Source organism: Coregonus clupeaformis, chromosome 5 (genome assembly GCF_020615455.1).
Source record: "Coregonus clupeaformis isolate EN_2021a chromosome 5, ASM2061545v1, whole genome shotgun sequence".
Taxonomy (NCBI): domain Eukaryota; kingdom Metazoa; phylum Chordata; class Actinopteri; order Salmoniformes; family Salmonidae; genus Coregonus; species Coregonus clupeaformis.
The window spans coordinates 36,966,804-36,984,772 of record NC_059196.1 but is presented as its reverse complement, the minus strand read 5'-3'; the positions used below and the strand labels follow the sequence as shown (position 1 = coordinate 36,984,772).

The following is a 17,969-nucleotide window of genomic DNA, read 5'->3' as shown; positions in this document are numbered from 1 at the left end:
CATGGTAATGTAGGAGAAAGGTAGGGATAACATATTTACCTGACACCACCTGCTATGGGCTATATTCCACCCGAGTGGCGCAGTGGTCTAAGGCACTAGCTGTGCCACTAGAGCTCCTGGTTCGAATCCAGGCTCTGTCATAGCTGGCCGCGACCGGGAGACCCATGGGGCGGCGCACAATTGGCACAGGGTAGGGGAGGGAATGGTAGAGCATTTCGATTCGCACGGGGGGCCAGTATGAAAAATTAATAAATAATGTATGCACTCACTAACTGTAAGTCGCTCTGGATAAGAGCTTCTGCTGAATGACTAAACTGTAAATGCAGTGCCGGCTTCCTGACACAGAGGGTATTTAAATCAGTGTGTTTCATCCCTTCAAGAGTTCGCCAGAGAAGTGGAACAGCCATGGATAATAATAAAGTCAAGTTTGGGCCAATTTATTTTTTGCAACAATTTAAGTGCAAAGTGACACTGAGCCAGAGTGTATTTTCTCGTAAAATATTTCCCCCTTTTTTTCTTTGGTCTTGAGCACATGAATGCAGTCGCAACCAATATTCAAATCAAGCCTACACCTATTGGAAATCACTGCCTACCTATCTCCTTCCTCGGCCGTGAGACACGGTAGCCTATTTGTCATCTATTTGTTAAGGCATCAATCCACATATCCCTTGACATGACATCCATACTGCTGGACAATTTACACAATGTATTCTACTAGCTAGTATCTCAACTAGGCTACAATAGTTTACGATCAAAATCGTATGCTTCAACTAGGCTACTCCATAGAGGTAGGAAACCATCACATTCAGGGCTGTGTATCTATCCAGTGTGAACTTCACAGACACAAGCTGCTTGGTGGTGATGGAACTGGGGGAGATGATTGGGGACGGGAGGAGAGGGATGGGAGCTCAGTCCTTCTAGCTCTAGAACGGGGCTGGACGTTCTGCAGAACAGAAGCTGCTCAGACAAACAGTCAGTCAGACGGACCCCGTTCGGTAACGGGCGGAAAGGTTTGCCGAAGCGAAGGCAAAGGTGAAGTCCTCCAGAAACAAACGGACACCGGATAAATCGACACGAGACACAACAGAGGGTGCCTAGGATGTACAATTTACGTCGTCGTCTCATCGTTTAGAGAGAAACGGAGGAGCGGAAAGGACCCTCTGCCATTCGTTGGTTCGGGGGCGACGGAGACTGGTTGTTTACCGTTAGATTATCTTGGACGTAGTGAATAAAACGTGATATTACGAAGGAAAAACCTGCCTGTTCCGTGCATTTGGCGGTGAGTATTGAGACTTGTTTGAAATGTTTTGATGGTGTTTTTTGAGGGATGAGAGTGGGGTTTACAGCTGTGAGGTTATAGGAGCGGGGAGTTTCAACGCAACGCGCTCCTCTGGGAGAGACAAGTTCATGATGCACTCAAACTGCTGAAGACTTCAGATAGCCTGTTACATAATAATAATAATAATAATAATAATGTTTTATTACAATAAGTATAATATAAGTCTTAAATAACAGGTTTCTTCTAAATAAGAGATTATTTTCTCACTATCACTGTTTTTACAACAAAAGGCAAGCTATTGCGTCATGCCGTCTATTGCGTTACAATGGTAGATAATTTGACAGTTATTACTCTGCAGTGATTAGTTGAAAGTTGATGGGCTAAAGACCCACATTGTGCATTTAGCCCTATCTCAGATGAGATAGTTAGAGCCTTTTGTCTCTGCCTCTGTTTTTGCACTTGGCAAAAACCATTATGAACACCGTTGTTTCAGATTCTCCTCAATTTGTAGTTGCTGCATTAGCAATATCATTATTTATTACAGCCAAAACCCACATATTGGTGAGCAGTAGTAAGACTGGCCACACAAGAGTTGCTTGGCTTTTGTTGTTCATTGCTTGCTTCCAGCATTTACAGAGAGAGAGAGGGAGAGAGAGAGGATGTGTGTTTGTGTGTGTGTGTGTGTGTGTGTGTGTGTGTGTGTGTCTGTGTGTGAGACCATTCACTGAAAGCTGGATTCAGTCCCTTCAGTGAATGTCTTGCTCTTAAGTGCTCCAGCCAGTTTAGAGTGGCCATTTCCCTACAGGGCAGGTGGATTACAATGCTCACTTTTCCCTCTGTAGTGTAGGTTGCATTGAAATACTTGATGAATGTAGAATTGAGTCCAGAGAAGCATGGTGCTGTTATTCTATTCGTGACATACCCTGGACTACACCCTGGACTACACCCTGGACTACACCCTGGACTACACCCTCGTATTTTGATAACAAAGAGTCTAAAATGGTCAATGAGTTGTGTAACTTGATGGACAGTTAGCTACAAAACAACAGTTCAGACCCACTGCAGTTGAGTAAATCCCTATAATGTATATTCCTTGGCAGTTGAACCTCTTGGCAGTTTGCTCTGTCCCCATTCGTGCTGCTCTCAGCTCCCTCCTACCATTTGGGTTGATAAGGCTGTAAGGTTTCTGTGAACTCATATGTCGTTATCAGCATCATTTAGATGCTCGGTATCATTTTGATGCTCACAGTCCTGCGTTAAAACATCCTTAGATTCTCAGACTGTTGTCAGACAGAGAGGTTTCTTGGAGGGGTCCATGTTGTGCATGTGGTCTGAATACGGAATGGATTTTATGCGCCTTTGAAAGTACCTTTGTGTTGTCACAGAACGTACGTTATGACCTAGGGGATAGGGTGCCATTTGGGATGCACACTGAGACGGGATAGGTTATTTTGAGACTATAGAGGTGATCACCATCATTTCCATTTCTGTTTATTTGTTAGGGAGTAAATCCGGCTGACTCAGCAGATGCTCTTTGCAAATTACTTTACAGTATTTAAAGCCACTTTTCTTCTTGCCTTTTTGTGTTTTAGGGAAATTTGATAATTCAATTATGGTCTCAAACACGCTCCGGGGTCCAGTCAATCACTACAGGGGTGAAGCTCACATTTGAGGAAATTGTCAATATTATCTAGTCTTCTTTTGGTGTAGATTGGTGTCAATATTATCTAGTCTTCCTTTGGTGTAGATTGGTGTCAATATTATCTAGTCTTCCTTTGGTGTAGATTGGTGTCAATATTATCTAGTCTTCCTTTGGTGTAGATTGGTGTCAATATTATCTAGTCTTCCTTTGGTGTAGATTGGTGTCAATATTATCTAGTCTTCCTTTGGTGTAGATTGGTGTCAATATTATCTAGTCTTCCTTTGGTGTAGATTGGTGTCAATATTATCTAGTCTTCCTTTGGTGTAGATTGGTGTCAATATTATCTAGTCTTCCTTTGGTGTAGATTGCCCTCCAAAGTGGAGTGAGTTTAGAGGAATGTTAAGTCGATTCCTGTAACATGGCTCAGAATGTCTTAGAATTTAGTGTGATTGACTTGATGGTGTAAAGCAGCGGTCTTCAACAGGTCGATCGCGAGCTGCACTATTCTGTCTGTGTGGTGTGCGTGTTTCTCTAACACTCCATGTGTAGCCAGCCAGTTGATGTGATAACATTCTTGTGGGTTGGCAGAAATACTTTCCCCAAAACCTTCTCAATTAAATGTTAACTGCAAAGTAGGGTTACCTGGCAGAAGTATATCATGAGGAAGTATATCATGAGGAAGTATATCATGAGGAAGTATATCATGAGGAAGTATATCATGAGGAAGTATATCATGAGGAAGTATATCATGAGGAAGTATATCATGAGGAAGTATATCCTGAGTAAGTATATCATGAGGAAGTATATCATGAGGAAGTATATCCTGAGGAAGTATATCATGAGGAAGTATATCATGAGGAAGTATATCATGAGGAAGTATATCCTGAGGAAGTATATCATGAGGAAGTATATCCTGAAGAAGTATATCCTGAGGAAGTATATCATGAGGAAGTATATCATTTGTATCTATTATTTGTAATTTGCAAACCTTCCCATGAACTGAGCAGCAGCAGTCCAGAAGCATCACTGGACAGGAACATTAGAATACACATTCCAGAAGCATCACTAGACCATCACATTAGAATACACATTCCAGAAGCATCACTAGACCAGAACATTAGAATACACATTCCAGAAGCATCACTAGACCAGAACATTAGAATACACATTCCAGAAGCATCACTAGACCAGAACATTAGAATACACATTCCAGAAGCATCACTAGACCAGAACATTAGAATACACATTCCAGAAGCATCACTAGACCAGAACATTAGAATACACATTCCAGAAGCATCACTAGACCAGAACATTAGAATACACATTCCAGAAGCATCACTAGACCAGAACACTAGAATACACATTCCAGAAGCATCACTAGACCAGAACATTAGAATACACATTCCAGAACCATCACTAGACCAGAACATTAGAATACACATTCCAGAACCATCACTAGACCAGAACATTAGAATACACATTCCAGAAGCATCACTAGACCAGAACATTAGAATACACATTCCAGAACCATCACTAGACCAGAACATTAGAATACACATTCCAGAAGCATCACTAGACCAGAACATTAGAATACACATTCCAGAACCATCACTAGACCAGAACATTAGAATACACATTCCAGAAGCATCACTAGACCAGAACATTAGAATACACATTCCAGAAGCATCACTAGACCAGAACATCAGACTGCACATTCCTCACTCTATAGATGTGCAGTTAAAGGGCCAGATACACCATTAAAGGGCCAGATACACCATTAAAGGGCCAGATACACCATTAAAGGGCCAGATACACAATTAAAGGGCCAAATACACAATTAAAGGGCCAGATAGACAATTAAAGGGCCAGATGCACAATTAAAGGGCCAGATACACAATTAAAGGGCCAGATACACCATTAAAGGGCCAGATACACAATTAAAGGGCCAAATAAACAATTAAAGGGCCAGATACATAATTAAAGGGCCAGATGCACAATTAAAGGGCCAGATACACAATTAAAGGGCCAAATACACAATTAAAGGGCCAGATACACAATTAAAGGGCGAAATACACAATTAAAGGGCCAGATACACAATTAAAGGGCCAGATGCACAATTAAAGGGCCAGATACACAATTAAAGGGCCAGATGCACAATTAAAGGGCCAGATGCACAATTAAAGGGCCAGATGCACAAATAATGGGCCAGACGCACAATTAAAGGGCCAGATACACAATTAAAGGGCCAGATGCACAATTAAAGGGGAATTACACTAAAAAATCAAAATGTGTTATTTCTTCCAGACCATAAAATAATTGTCTTCTGATGTGATTTCAGCATTGACATGGACACAGAACATCCAATTGCGTTGTTTCTCTATGAACAACTGTAATTTTGAGAGTGAAAAACTAAAATTATCTAAAACCAGGAAAAATCTAACAGAAATAACATAATTTGGGAGAAAAAAATCCTGATTTTATGGGGCCCCCCTTAAAGTTGTTTCTTAACCATTATTTTACCAAGTCTATTGACAGAAAATATAGTTCGCTACTTTATATTGTACACTAGGGAATAGTTGCAGGGGAGAGGAGAGCAGAAGAATGGGCCTATTTGAAAGCTTGAAAAAAGAGTAGCTCGCAACATGCTAGAAAGGTTGGAGACCCCTGATGTAAAGCACACATAGCCTAGTGTATACACTAATATAACCCACACATAGCCTAGTGTATCTACTAATATAACCCACACATAGCCTAGTGTATCTACTAATATAACCCACACATAGCCTAGTGTATCTACTAATATAACCCACACATAGCCTAGTGTATACACTAATATAACCCACACATAGCCTAGTGTATCTACTAATATAACCCACACATAGCCTAGTGTATCTACTAATATAACCCACACATAGCCTAGTGTATCTACTAATATAACCCACACATAGCCTAGTGTATCTACTAATATAACCCACACATAGCCTAGTGTATCTACTAATATAACCCACACATAGCCTAGTGTATACACTAATATAACCCACACATAGCCTAGTGTATCTATTAATATAACCCACACATAGCCTAGTGTATCTACTAATATAACCCACACATAGCCTAGTGTATACACTAATATAACCCACACATAGCCTAGTGTATCTACTAATATAACCCACACATAGCCTAGTGTATCTACTAATATAACCCACACATAGCCTAGTGTATCTACTAATATAACCCACACATAGCCTAGTGTATCTACTAATATAACCCACACATAGCCTAGTGTATCTACTAATATAACCCACACATAGCCTAGTGTATCTATTAATATAACCCACACATAGCCTAGTGTATCTACTAATATAACCCACACATAGCCTAGTGTATCTATTAATATAACCCACACATAGCCTAGTGTATCTATTAATATAACCCACACATAGCCTAGTGTATCTACTAATATAACCCACACATAGCCTAGTGTATCTACTAATATAACCCACACATAGCCTAGTGTATCTACTAATATAACCCACACATAGCCTAGTGTATCTACTAATATAACCCACACATAGCCTAGTGTATACACTAATATAACCCACACATAGCCTAGTGTATCTATTAATATAACCCACACATAGCCTAGTGTATCTACTAATATAACCCACACATAGCCTAGTGTATACACTAATATAACCCACACATAGCCTAGTGTATCTACTAATATAACCCACACATAGCCTAGTGTATCTACTAATATAACCCACACATAGCCTAGTGTATCTACTAATATAACCCACACATAGCCTAGTGTATCTACTAATATAACCCACACATAGCCTAGTGTATCTACTAATATAACCCACACATAGCCTAGTGTATCTATTAATATAACCCACACATAGCCTAGTGTATCTACTAATATAACCCACACATAGCCTAGTGTATCTACTAATATAACCCACACATAGCCTAGTGTATCTACTAATATAACCCACACATAGCCTAGTGTATCTACTAATATAACCCACACATAGCCTAGTGTATCTACTAATATAACCCACACATAGCCTAGTGTATCTACTAATATAACCCACACATAGCCTAGTGTATCTACTAATATAACCCACACATAGCCTAGTGTATCTACTAATATAACCCACACATAGCCTAGTGTATCTATTAATATAACCCACACATAGCCTAGTGTATCTACTAATATAACCCACACATAGCCTAGTGTATCTACTAATATAACCCACACATAGCCTAGTGTATCTACTAATATAACCCACACATAGCCTAGTGTATCTACTAATATAACCCACACATAGCCTAGTGTATATATTAATATAACCCACACATAGCCTAGTGTATCTACTAATATAACCCACACATAGCCTAGTGTATATATTAATATAACCCACAGTTAAAACTACAGTTCTCAGCAACATCAATCCAGACCTCTTCTCACAAATCTTGAAAGTCTGGAGGGTTCAGACTTTTTTTTACAGCTTGAAAGTGGAAACAATCTCAATTATGTAGGCTTATTTATGAAACCTGTCTTATTCTGGCTAGCTAGTTGTTCTTGAAATGTCATCTGAGTTGACTATTTAGCCTCTATTCTGGCCTCTGGCCATGCCCAACTCTCTCACTGTGAAGGCTTTTACCTATACTGAACAAAAATAGAAACGCAACATTTAAAGTGTTGGTCCCATGTTTCATGAGCTGAAATTAAAGATCACATAAATGTTCCATACGCAGAAAAAGCTTATTTCTCTCTAGGTTTTGTGCACAAATTTGTTTACATCCCTGTTAGTGAGTATTTCTCCTTTGCCAAGATAATCCATCCACCTGACAGGTGTGGCATATCAAGAAGCTGATTAAACAGCATGATCATTACACAGGTGCACCTTGTGCTGGGGACAATAAAAGGCCACTCTAAAATGTGCAGTTTTGTCACACAATGCCACAGATGGCTCAAGTATTGAGGGACCATGCATTTGTATGCTGACTGCAGGAATGTTCACCAGAGCTGTTTCCAGATAATTTAATGTTAATTTCTCTACCATAAGCCGCCTCCAATGTCGTTTTAGAGAATTTGTCAGTACGTCCAACTGACCTCACAACCGCAGACCACGTGTAACCACGTCAGCACAGGACCTCCACATCCGGCTTCTTCACCTGTGGGATCGTCTGAGACGAGCCACTCGGACAGCTGATGAAACTGAGGAGTATTTCTGTCTGTAATAAAGCTATTTTTGTGGGGAAAAACTCATTCTGATTGGCTGGGTCTGGCTCCCCATTGGGTGGGCCTGGCTCCCCAGTAGGTGGGCCTATGCCCTCCCAGGCCCACCCATGGTTGCGCCCCTGCTCAGTCATGTGAAATCCATAGATTATGGCCTAATGAATTTATTTCAATTGACTGATTTCCTTATATGAACTGTAACTCAGTAAAATTGTTGCATGTTGCGTTCCTATTTTTGTTCAGTATATATGAGACTATAACACACACGTCTACTCTGTTCCCTAGTAGCCCATTTACTTTGTAATCGCCGTGTTTCTCCTAAACAAACTTAATTGAACACTGCCTGTGAGCCTGTTGAGCGTTCTGCAGTACGAGTGAGATACAGCACAGTGCTGTAATGTGGGATCAAGACAACTCACTCAACAGAATCACTATTTTTCTGTGATCAAGATGAAATGATCTTCAAGCCCCTTATTATTTACAATCTGACATGGATTCATGAGGGTGTTTTTAGAAGCTGCCGAAACCTCCCGAAACGCTTTCTCTTAGAAGCTGCTGAAACCTCCCGAAACGCTTTCTCTTAGAAAAAGGGATGTTGACATGGGCCAACAGGCTTGGGTTCATACCTAATTGAAAGAGACAATGCAGTGAAAGCTACCCGTTGGGATGCTGCAGCAAAACAGTGTCCTCACAGTTACTTACATTAAGTAATCACAAGTGACAGACTTATTTCTGGTCAATTTCAGGACATTTTAATCTGGATCAACACAATCATTATGTTTATCGTTGGCATCATTAATATCTAATGGGGTTAAAGACCATGTTATCAGGGTTGATATCCTGCCCAACTAAGAGAGATACACAGTCGGAATCATCCAGAGAATGGAACGGAAACATAGTGTGTTAGTTTTATCAATCTCATGGAATGCGCATTCACACAGTCCACACAACACCACTGAAGACTTCTGAGGGTTATGACATTTAGAGCAATGTGTGTTTCTGTTCATGAGGTCAGGTGAAACACATGAACAACGTAGAGTAAATATGTGGGTGTGTGTGTGTGGTTGGGTGTGTGTGGGTGTGTGTGTGTGGTTGGGTGTGTGTGGGTGGTTGGGTGTGTGTGGGTGTGTGTGGGTGTTTGTGTGTGTGTGTGTGTGTTTGTGGGTGTGTGTGTGTGTGTGTGTGTGTGTGTGTGTGTGTGTGTGTGTGTGTGTGGGTGGGTGTGTGTGGGTGTGTGGGTGTGTGTGTGTGTGTGTGTGGGTGTGTGTGGGTGTGTGTGTGTGTGTGTGTGTGTGTGTGTGTGTGTGTGTGTGTGTGTGTGTGTGTGTATGTGTGTGTGGGTGGGTGTGTGGTGGGTGTGTGGGTGGGTGTGTGTCAAATCATTTGACTATAGCGGAGTCACTTGCCATATAACTAGGAGAGGGGTTGAACGACCAGCTGATCATTCTTCAGGGATGTAGCTTTTTTTTTCGTTCTTCAATTAGTCGTGGCAGCAGTTCCTTTCTTTTGAGGCGTACTTTTTCAGAGAAGTCTTCATTGATGAAGATGTTTGTTCCCTTCAGGCTCTCCTGAATCTCCTACTTGTCTTTCAACCTCAGCAGTTTCACCACTATAGATCTGGGCTGTCCATCGGGGAAGAAAGTGCTATTCGTATGCGCTCTCTCCAGCTCCATGAGTTTAGGGTCCAGTTTGAATTGATCTGCCAGGAGTTTATTGGCCTTGACTTCTGTGTCATGCCAAGTTTCAGTCTTTACGTCCTCAATTCCATCGATTAAAAGGTTATTGTGCCTCGATTGGTTTTCGAGGCAGTCTCCTTTGGAAGAGTGCTTGTCAAGTGTTGTTTGGAAAATTGCAAAGAGGGACTTTGCAATTAATTGCAATTCATCTGATCACTCTTCATGACATTCTGTAGTATATGCAAACTGAGGCAGCAGACTTTGTGAAAATTAGTATTTGTGTCATTCTCAAAACTTTTGACCACGACTGTACTGTGTCCAAAATATTTTGCTGGCATTGGAAAAAATAGTTTTATTTGACTTTCTGTGTGTTGAGTTTTGTTGGGTTGGCAACCCTCTAAACAGTGAGCCAATGATTACCACACTGCAGTCATAGTTATTTGACACACACACACACACACGCACACACACACACACACACACACACACACACACACACACACACACACACACACACACACACACACACACACACACACACACACACACACACACACACACACACACACACACACACACACACACACACACACACACACACACACACACACACACACACACACAGACACACACACACACACACACACACAGACACACACACACACAGACACACACACACACACACACAGACAGACACACACACAGATACACACACACACAGACAGACACACACACAGACACACACACAGACACACACACACACACACAGACAGACACACACACAGATACACACACACACACACAGACACACACACAGACACACACACAGACACACACACACACACAGACAGACACACACACAGACACACACACACCCACACACACAGACAGACACACACACAGATACACACACACACACACAGACAGACACACACACAGACACACACACAGACACACACACACACAGACAGATACACACACAGACACACACACACACACAGACACACACACACACACAGACACACAGACACACACACACACACAGACACACACACACACACAGACAGATACACACACACACACACAGACACACACACACACACAGACACACAGACACACAGACACACACACACACACACACACACACACACACAGACAGATACACAGACAGATACACACACACACACAGACAGACACACAGACACACACACACACACACACACACAGACAGATACACAGACAGATACACACACACACACAGACACACAGACACACAGACACACACACACACAGACAGATACACAGACAGATACACACACAGTACTTTAATCATGGGTCTGAACATTCAGGATATTCTTTCTTGGTACTCGTTATTTACCTGTTATTGTATGGACATGGGGTGTGCTTGACAACATAGCTGCTTCTCTTATTGGTCTATGTGAGGCTGTTCCTCCCTCTGGGACCAACTGACAAGTTCATTTATATATTTACTTGTAACCGACTGCAGTCTGCAAAATTCACTTACAGTTTTTTTTCAATTGCTTAAGCACAATTTTGAAAACAGGGCCCGGTTTTTCAAACCCCTTCACACAATTAGCCCAACACTACACCAAAGTAGCACAACACATCAGATCATTTGCAAATTGGAACACTTTTGTCAAAACTATACAATGTCTTATAAAAACCTTATTTTGTTGTCATACAGTTTTTTTTTTACAATCACTTTGGCACTAATTTCAGAACCTTGACGTCATTTTTCAAAACTTTAGACACAAAACTCAAAACGGTCATCACTTGTAACACAGGCTGTCCAATGTTCAAAACATTGCATTGTGCATTCATATCTTTAAATAAATATTGCACTTGCACAATCATTGGTTCAAAAAACAAATTTATTGTGAAATACCAATGAAACGTTAATTTAGATCACCCACACACAAGCAACCGATAGTTTCGTACAATAATTAAATATTGTAGTACAAAATAGGTGATACATGTTTCATTATGGTACTACATGTAAATACATCCCTGTAAAAGTACTGCTGTAGTAGAGAGAATACTACAGACACAGTAGAATCATTGAACAAAATCTGAAATATATTGATGAAAAACAATACAGTACTGTAAAACATCAAATGCAGTGTTCCTCAACTTGCTTGCTTGTACTGTAAAAAGCAAAACATAGGAGTGATTACTGTACTTCTACATTTTCATCAACTCTGTCTTGTGGTTTTGGCCACAGGTTCTCATCTACATCACAATGGATGTTTTCATTAGCCAAACATCTTGGAAAAAACCTTCGGGCATGGCGAATCCAGGCCTGACACTGGTCTGCCGTGATGTCATTGCATGCGTCACCCATGGCCTGGAGAAGAGTGACTTGTTCATGAGGGCGCCTGACATAAACCTTCCATCTCCATGTGGAGAAAAATTCCTCAATCGGGTTAAGGAAAGGAGAGTATGGGGGTAAATACAGGGTGGTAAATTGTGCATGGGCCTGAAACCATGCTTGGACCATATGAGCATGGTGGAACCTGACATTATCCCACACAATGACATAGGTCACGCCATCAGGTCTACAGACCTGATCGAGCTCATCAAGGAAGGTTACAAGGAGAGCTGCATTATATGATCCAATACGAGGTCTGCGTCCAACCACACCATCTTCTGATATAGCCGCACACATGGTAATGTTGGCCCCACGTTGTCCAGGTACTTGGATGGTTGCCCGCTGGCCAATGAAATTCCGACCTCTCCTCCTTGTCTTGGCCAGGTTAAAGCCTGCCTCATCCAAATATATGAATTTGTGATGGTTGTCATCAGCATCCAGCTCCATCACCCTCTAAAAATACATTTTGGAAAGAGATTTACTGATTACTGTACAATGTAGAATTATTAGGGAATTGTATTACAACAGCCATCTTGAAACTGAACATACCTGAACATACTCCGTCCTCATTTGCTTCACTCTGTCTGCATTTCTTTCCAAAGGCCCACAGTATAGTTGTTTTAAAGACACCTGGTGCCTTTTCAGCATGCGTGCACTAGTCGGCAAACTTATGGATTCCACATTGTTAAACTTGTCTTCATTATCCAAGATATGCTGGCGAATTTCTGTAAGGCGAATATCATTTCTGGCCCGAACCAAATCGACCACAGCCTGCTCTTGTTGGTCAGTCAGAATTTTGCCTCTGCCTCCCCTATTTGGCCTAGTCTCAATTCTACAGGGAACATTACAGTAAGAAGACACTTGGTCACATCACCTACTCTGTGATGCACATTGGTATGCAGTCATTTGACAATTGAGAGTAGCGTAATGTTTAGTGCATGCTGACGACTTACCGGTTCTCATAACATAAACCCAACCATCATATGGTCTGATTCTGTTTGAGTCAGTTAAACACTCCTGTGCTCAACATAAAACACTTTTAGCATTTACACAGAGAAAGTGTCAAAATAAATTCACCAACACAACACGACACCATTCGTGCAGACTAATGAAAATATGTATTTATTTTCATGTACTCAAGTCAGTCAATACTGAACATTTCAACAAAACATTCATAACAAAACATTTTCCAGTTTTCATACAGTATTACTGAACGTACCATTGTACTGTAAGCTTACAGTAATACTGTAAGATAAATTACATATCCAGTTCAGAACCGAATAAAAAAGAAAAATAACCTAAACATCTCTCCGCCTAGCTGGATCTGGCCACAGGGCCTCGTCAACATCACAGGCTATATTTTCATTTGCAAGGCAACGTGGGAAGAATCTTTTGGAGTGACGAATCCACCCTTGTGTGGATGCTGCTTCAATTTGATCACATGCTTCCACCATAGCTTGAATGAGGGCCATCTGGACATAGGGCCGGAGATCATAAACCTTCCACCGCCATGCTGAGAAGAACTCCTCGATGGGGTTTAGGAAGGGGGAGTATGGTGGAAGGTATTGAACTGTAAATTGTGGGTGTTGATGAAACCAGTTTTGGACCAGAGCAGAACGTTGGAAAGCTACATTGTCCCAGACGACAACGTATTGCATCTGGTCCCTTTGGTTTGCTGCTGTGATAATATTGTGTAATCTGTCTAAAAATGTAAGAATGAGGTCAGTGTTGTAAGGACCCAAGTTGGCATGGCGGTGGAGAACCCCATTCTGTGTAATGGCAGCACAAAGGGTAATGTTACCCCCACGTTGCCCATTACATTGACAATAGCCCTGTGGCCAAAATTGTTTCTTCCCCTTCTTCTCACTGTTGTCAGGTTAAATCCAGCATCATCAATGTATATAAACTCATGCTGGACTTCCTCCGCATCCATTTGCAAAACTCTCTGAAATACAGCAAAATAGCACGTTGTGTAGATGAAGTTACTGTAGGTCTGCTATACAGTAAAATGACATGTACAGTAAAAAGGTTATGTGTGCAGTACACAATACTACAGTCAGTGAACAAAACGTACCACCACATATTCACGCCGCAGGACTTTCACCCTGTCTGAATTTCTGTCAAATGGCACTTGAAAATTCGGTGATCATTGACAATATGGGCTTGAATTTCTCTATGTCCGATTGCATTATTGGCTAAAACTAGGTTTATGATCTCTCTCTCTTGTTCCTGTGTGAATATGGGGCCCCTCCCTCCTTGGTTTTCTCGACGTTCAATCCTGTGTTGGCCAAACAAAACACATGTAGCTTACTGTAAAATGATACAGGAATAGATACCAAAACTGTTGATATAGTACATGCAGTAAGCTATGGATTTTCTGTTGACAGAAGATAAGTTTCTCACCTGTGCTCTTGACGAAATGTCCGAACTATTGATGCCACCGTGTACCTGCTTAGGTTAGGCTGTACTCTCAGTCCAGCCTCCCTCAGTGTTAGTCCGTGGTTTATTACATGGTCCACAATTGTAGCACGAATTTCGTTACACAGATTTGGTTGTCTTCTTCTTTGTGCATGTCCTACCCCTCCTCCAGGTCTCCCTCTCCCTCTCCCTCTCCCTCTCCCTCTCCCTCTCCCTCTCCCTCTTCCTCTTCCTCTTCCTCTTCCTCTTCCTCTTCCTCTGACACTCTCCATTTTTTTTGAAGACAGGTGAACTTACCTGTTGCCTTTTTATAGTGCTTAAACCTGATTGGTGTGTCTACAATTAAGCACCAGTGTGTGTGCACACCTGGTGGCTGTGTTTAACCAATTGGTTCATGGGGTGTGTTCATTTGAAAGCCTTTGCTTTGAAATTGCAAGGAAATGACATCATGATACATTTCTGGGTCAAATGCATACAAGTGTGTTTAATGTTTTGTAAAAAGTGTGAAGCTGACAATGTGCTTACAGTTATGCAAATCTAGGCCAGTGTTTTGCTCCTTGAGTGTAAGGTTTTGCTAATAGTTTTAATTTTAGTGTGTAATTTCCTCCATTCCTCCCTTTTCAACGTAGTGTTTGACTTGGATTTGATGCACAGCGAACCACACACTGACTGTTGACTAAATAGCTGTGTTGTTGTCATATCATAGTAGACTGCAGTATGTAGCTGTGTTGTTGTCAAATCATAGTAGACTGCAGTATGTAGCTGTGTTGTTGTCAAATCATAGTAGACTGCAGTATGTAGCTGTGTTGTTGTCAAATCATAGTAGACTGCAGTATGTAGCTGTGTTGTTGTCAAGTTACAGTAGGCTACAGTTAGTAGCTGTGTTGTTGTCAAATCATAGTAGACTGCAGTATGTAGCTGTGTTGTTGTCAAATCATAGTAGACTGCAGTATGTAGCTGTGTTGTTGTCATATCATAGTAGACTGCAGTATGTAGCTGTGTTGTTGTCAAATCATAGTAGACTGCAGTATGTAGCTGTGTTGTTGTCAAATCATAGTAGACTGCAGTATGTAGCTGTGTTGTTGTCAAATCATAGTAGACTGCAGTATGTAGCTGTGTTGTTGTCAAATCATAGTAGACTGCAGTATGTAGCTGTGTTGTTGTCAAATCATAGTAGACTGCAGTATGTAGCTGTGTTGTTGTTGTCAAATCATAGTAGACTGCAGTATGTAGCTGTGTTGTTGTCAAATCATAGTAGACTGCAGTATGTGGCTGTGTTGTTGTCATATCATAGTAGACTGCAGTATGTAGCTGTGTTGTTGTCAAGTTACAGTAGGCTACAGTTAGTAGCTGTGTTGTTGTCAAATCATAGTAGACTGCAGTATGTAGCTGTGTTGTTGTCAAATCATAGTAGACTGCAGTATGTAGCTGTGTTGTTGTCAAATCATAATAGACTGCAGTATGTAGCTGTGTTGTTGTCAAGTTACAGTAGGCTACAGTTAGTAGCTGTGTTGTTGTCAAATCATAGTAGACTGCAGTATGTAGCTGTGTTGTTGTCATATCATAGTAGACTGCAGTATGTAGCTGTGTTGTTGTCAAATCATAGTAGACTGCAGTATGTAGCTGTGTTGTTGTCATATCATAGTAGACTGCAGTATGTAGCTGTGTTGTTGTCAAATCATAGTAGACTGCAGTATGTAGCTGTGTTGTTGTCAAATCATAGTAGACTGCAGTATGTAGCTGTGTTGTTGTCAAGTTACAGTAGGCTACAGTTAGTAGCTGTGTTGTAACACAATGTCAACATTATTTTCAGCTTGTGTGATGAATCATTTCTTGTATTATTTCATTATTATGCTCTATTGTAGAATGCTATAGTTCCTGAATGCAACATGAAAAATTTAATATGCCATTATGAAAAGTTGCGTTTTGCTAGTTATCCGACTACCATGAATTGATAAACTAGTACCAATTTATTAACCATCACTCATCATGACTACAGTGTTTCAAAAAGCATGAATTCATGTTCGTCTTTGGCCTCTGGCAAATTGCAATTGAACTTTTTTTCAGCAATTTTGGAAGTAGTTTGCTGTGGTGGTGATGACAAAGGGGGTGGTTATAGCAGATAGCGTGTTTTGCACAGAGCCATACATTAGGTCTCTAGGATTGATGACCTCATCTCCTCTGTTTTCCTTCTGTATATCATCCCTAGCGAACCGCAGCCAGTCTCTTCAGTCATCTGACTTCAGCACGGCTGCTGCCTAAAATGTAAAGAAGATATTCATTGGATGCTCCGGAATAACTATCCCTCTACAGCAGAACGAAGGACAGGGTGATTTGGATGCTCCGGAATAACTATCCCTCTACAGCAGAACGAAGGACAGGGTGATTTGGATGTTCCAGAATAACTATCCCTCTACAGCAGAACGAAGGACAGGGTGATTTGGATGCTCCGGAATAACTATCCCTCCACAGCAGAACGAAGGACAGGGTGATTTGGATGCTCAGGAATAACTATCCCTCTACAGCAGAACGAAGGACAGGGTGATTTGGATGCTCCGGAATAACTATCCCTCTACAGCAGAACGAAGGACAGGGTGATTTGGATGTTCCGGAATAACTATCCCTCCACAGCAGAACGAAGGACAGGGTGATTTGGATGCTCAGGAATAACTATCCCTCTACAGCAGAACGAAGGACAGGGTGATTTGGATGCTCCGGAATAACTATCCCTCTACAGCAGAACGAAGGACAGGGTGATTTGGATGCTCCGGAATAACTATCCCTCTACAGCAGAACGAAGGACAGGGTGATTTGGATGCTCCGGAATAACTATCCCTCTACAGCAGAACGAAGGACAGGGTGATTTGGATGCTCGAATAACTATCCCTCTACAGCAGAATGAAGGACAGGGTGATTTGGATGCTCGGAATAACTATCCCTCTACAGCAGAACGAAGGACAGGGTGATTTGGATGCTCCGGAATAACTATCCCTCTACAGCAGAACGAAGGACAGGGTGATTTGGATGCTCCGGAATAACTATCCCTCTACAGCAGAACGAAGGACAGGGTGATTTGGATGCTCCGGAATAACTATCCCTCTACAGCAGAACGAAGGACAGGGTGATTTGGATGTTCCAGAATAACTATCCCTCTACAGCAGAACGAAGGACAGGGTGATTTGGATGCTCCGGAATAACTATCCCTCTACAGCAGAACGAAGGACAGGGTGATATGGATGCTCCGGAATAACTATCCCTCTACAGTAGAACGAAGGACAGGGTGATATGGATAGCCCCGGAAACTACCCTCTACTTCA

The 17,969-nt window shown here is 41.5% G+C and overlaps 1 protein-coding gene across 1 annotated transcript in view; it reads left to right on the top strand.

Annotated features, from left to right (window-relative positions):
• The first annotated feature begins 844 nt into the window (after positions 1-844).
• cntn5 (contactin 5) overlaps positions 845-17,969 on the top strand; it is a 542,763-nt gene continuing 525,638 nt past the window's right edge. Inside the window, exon 1 of the mRNA XM_041876697.2 lies at positions 845-1,279. The gene's annotated coding sequence lies outside the window, so the exon portion shown is untranslated. The remainder of the gene's footprint in view (positions 1,280-17,969) is intronic.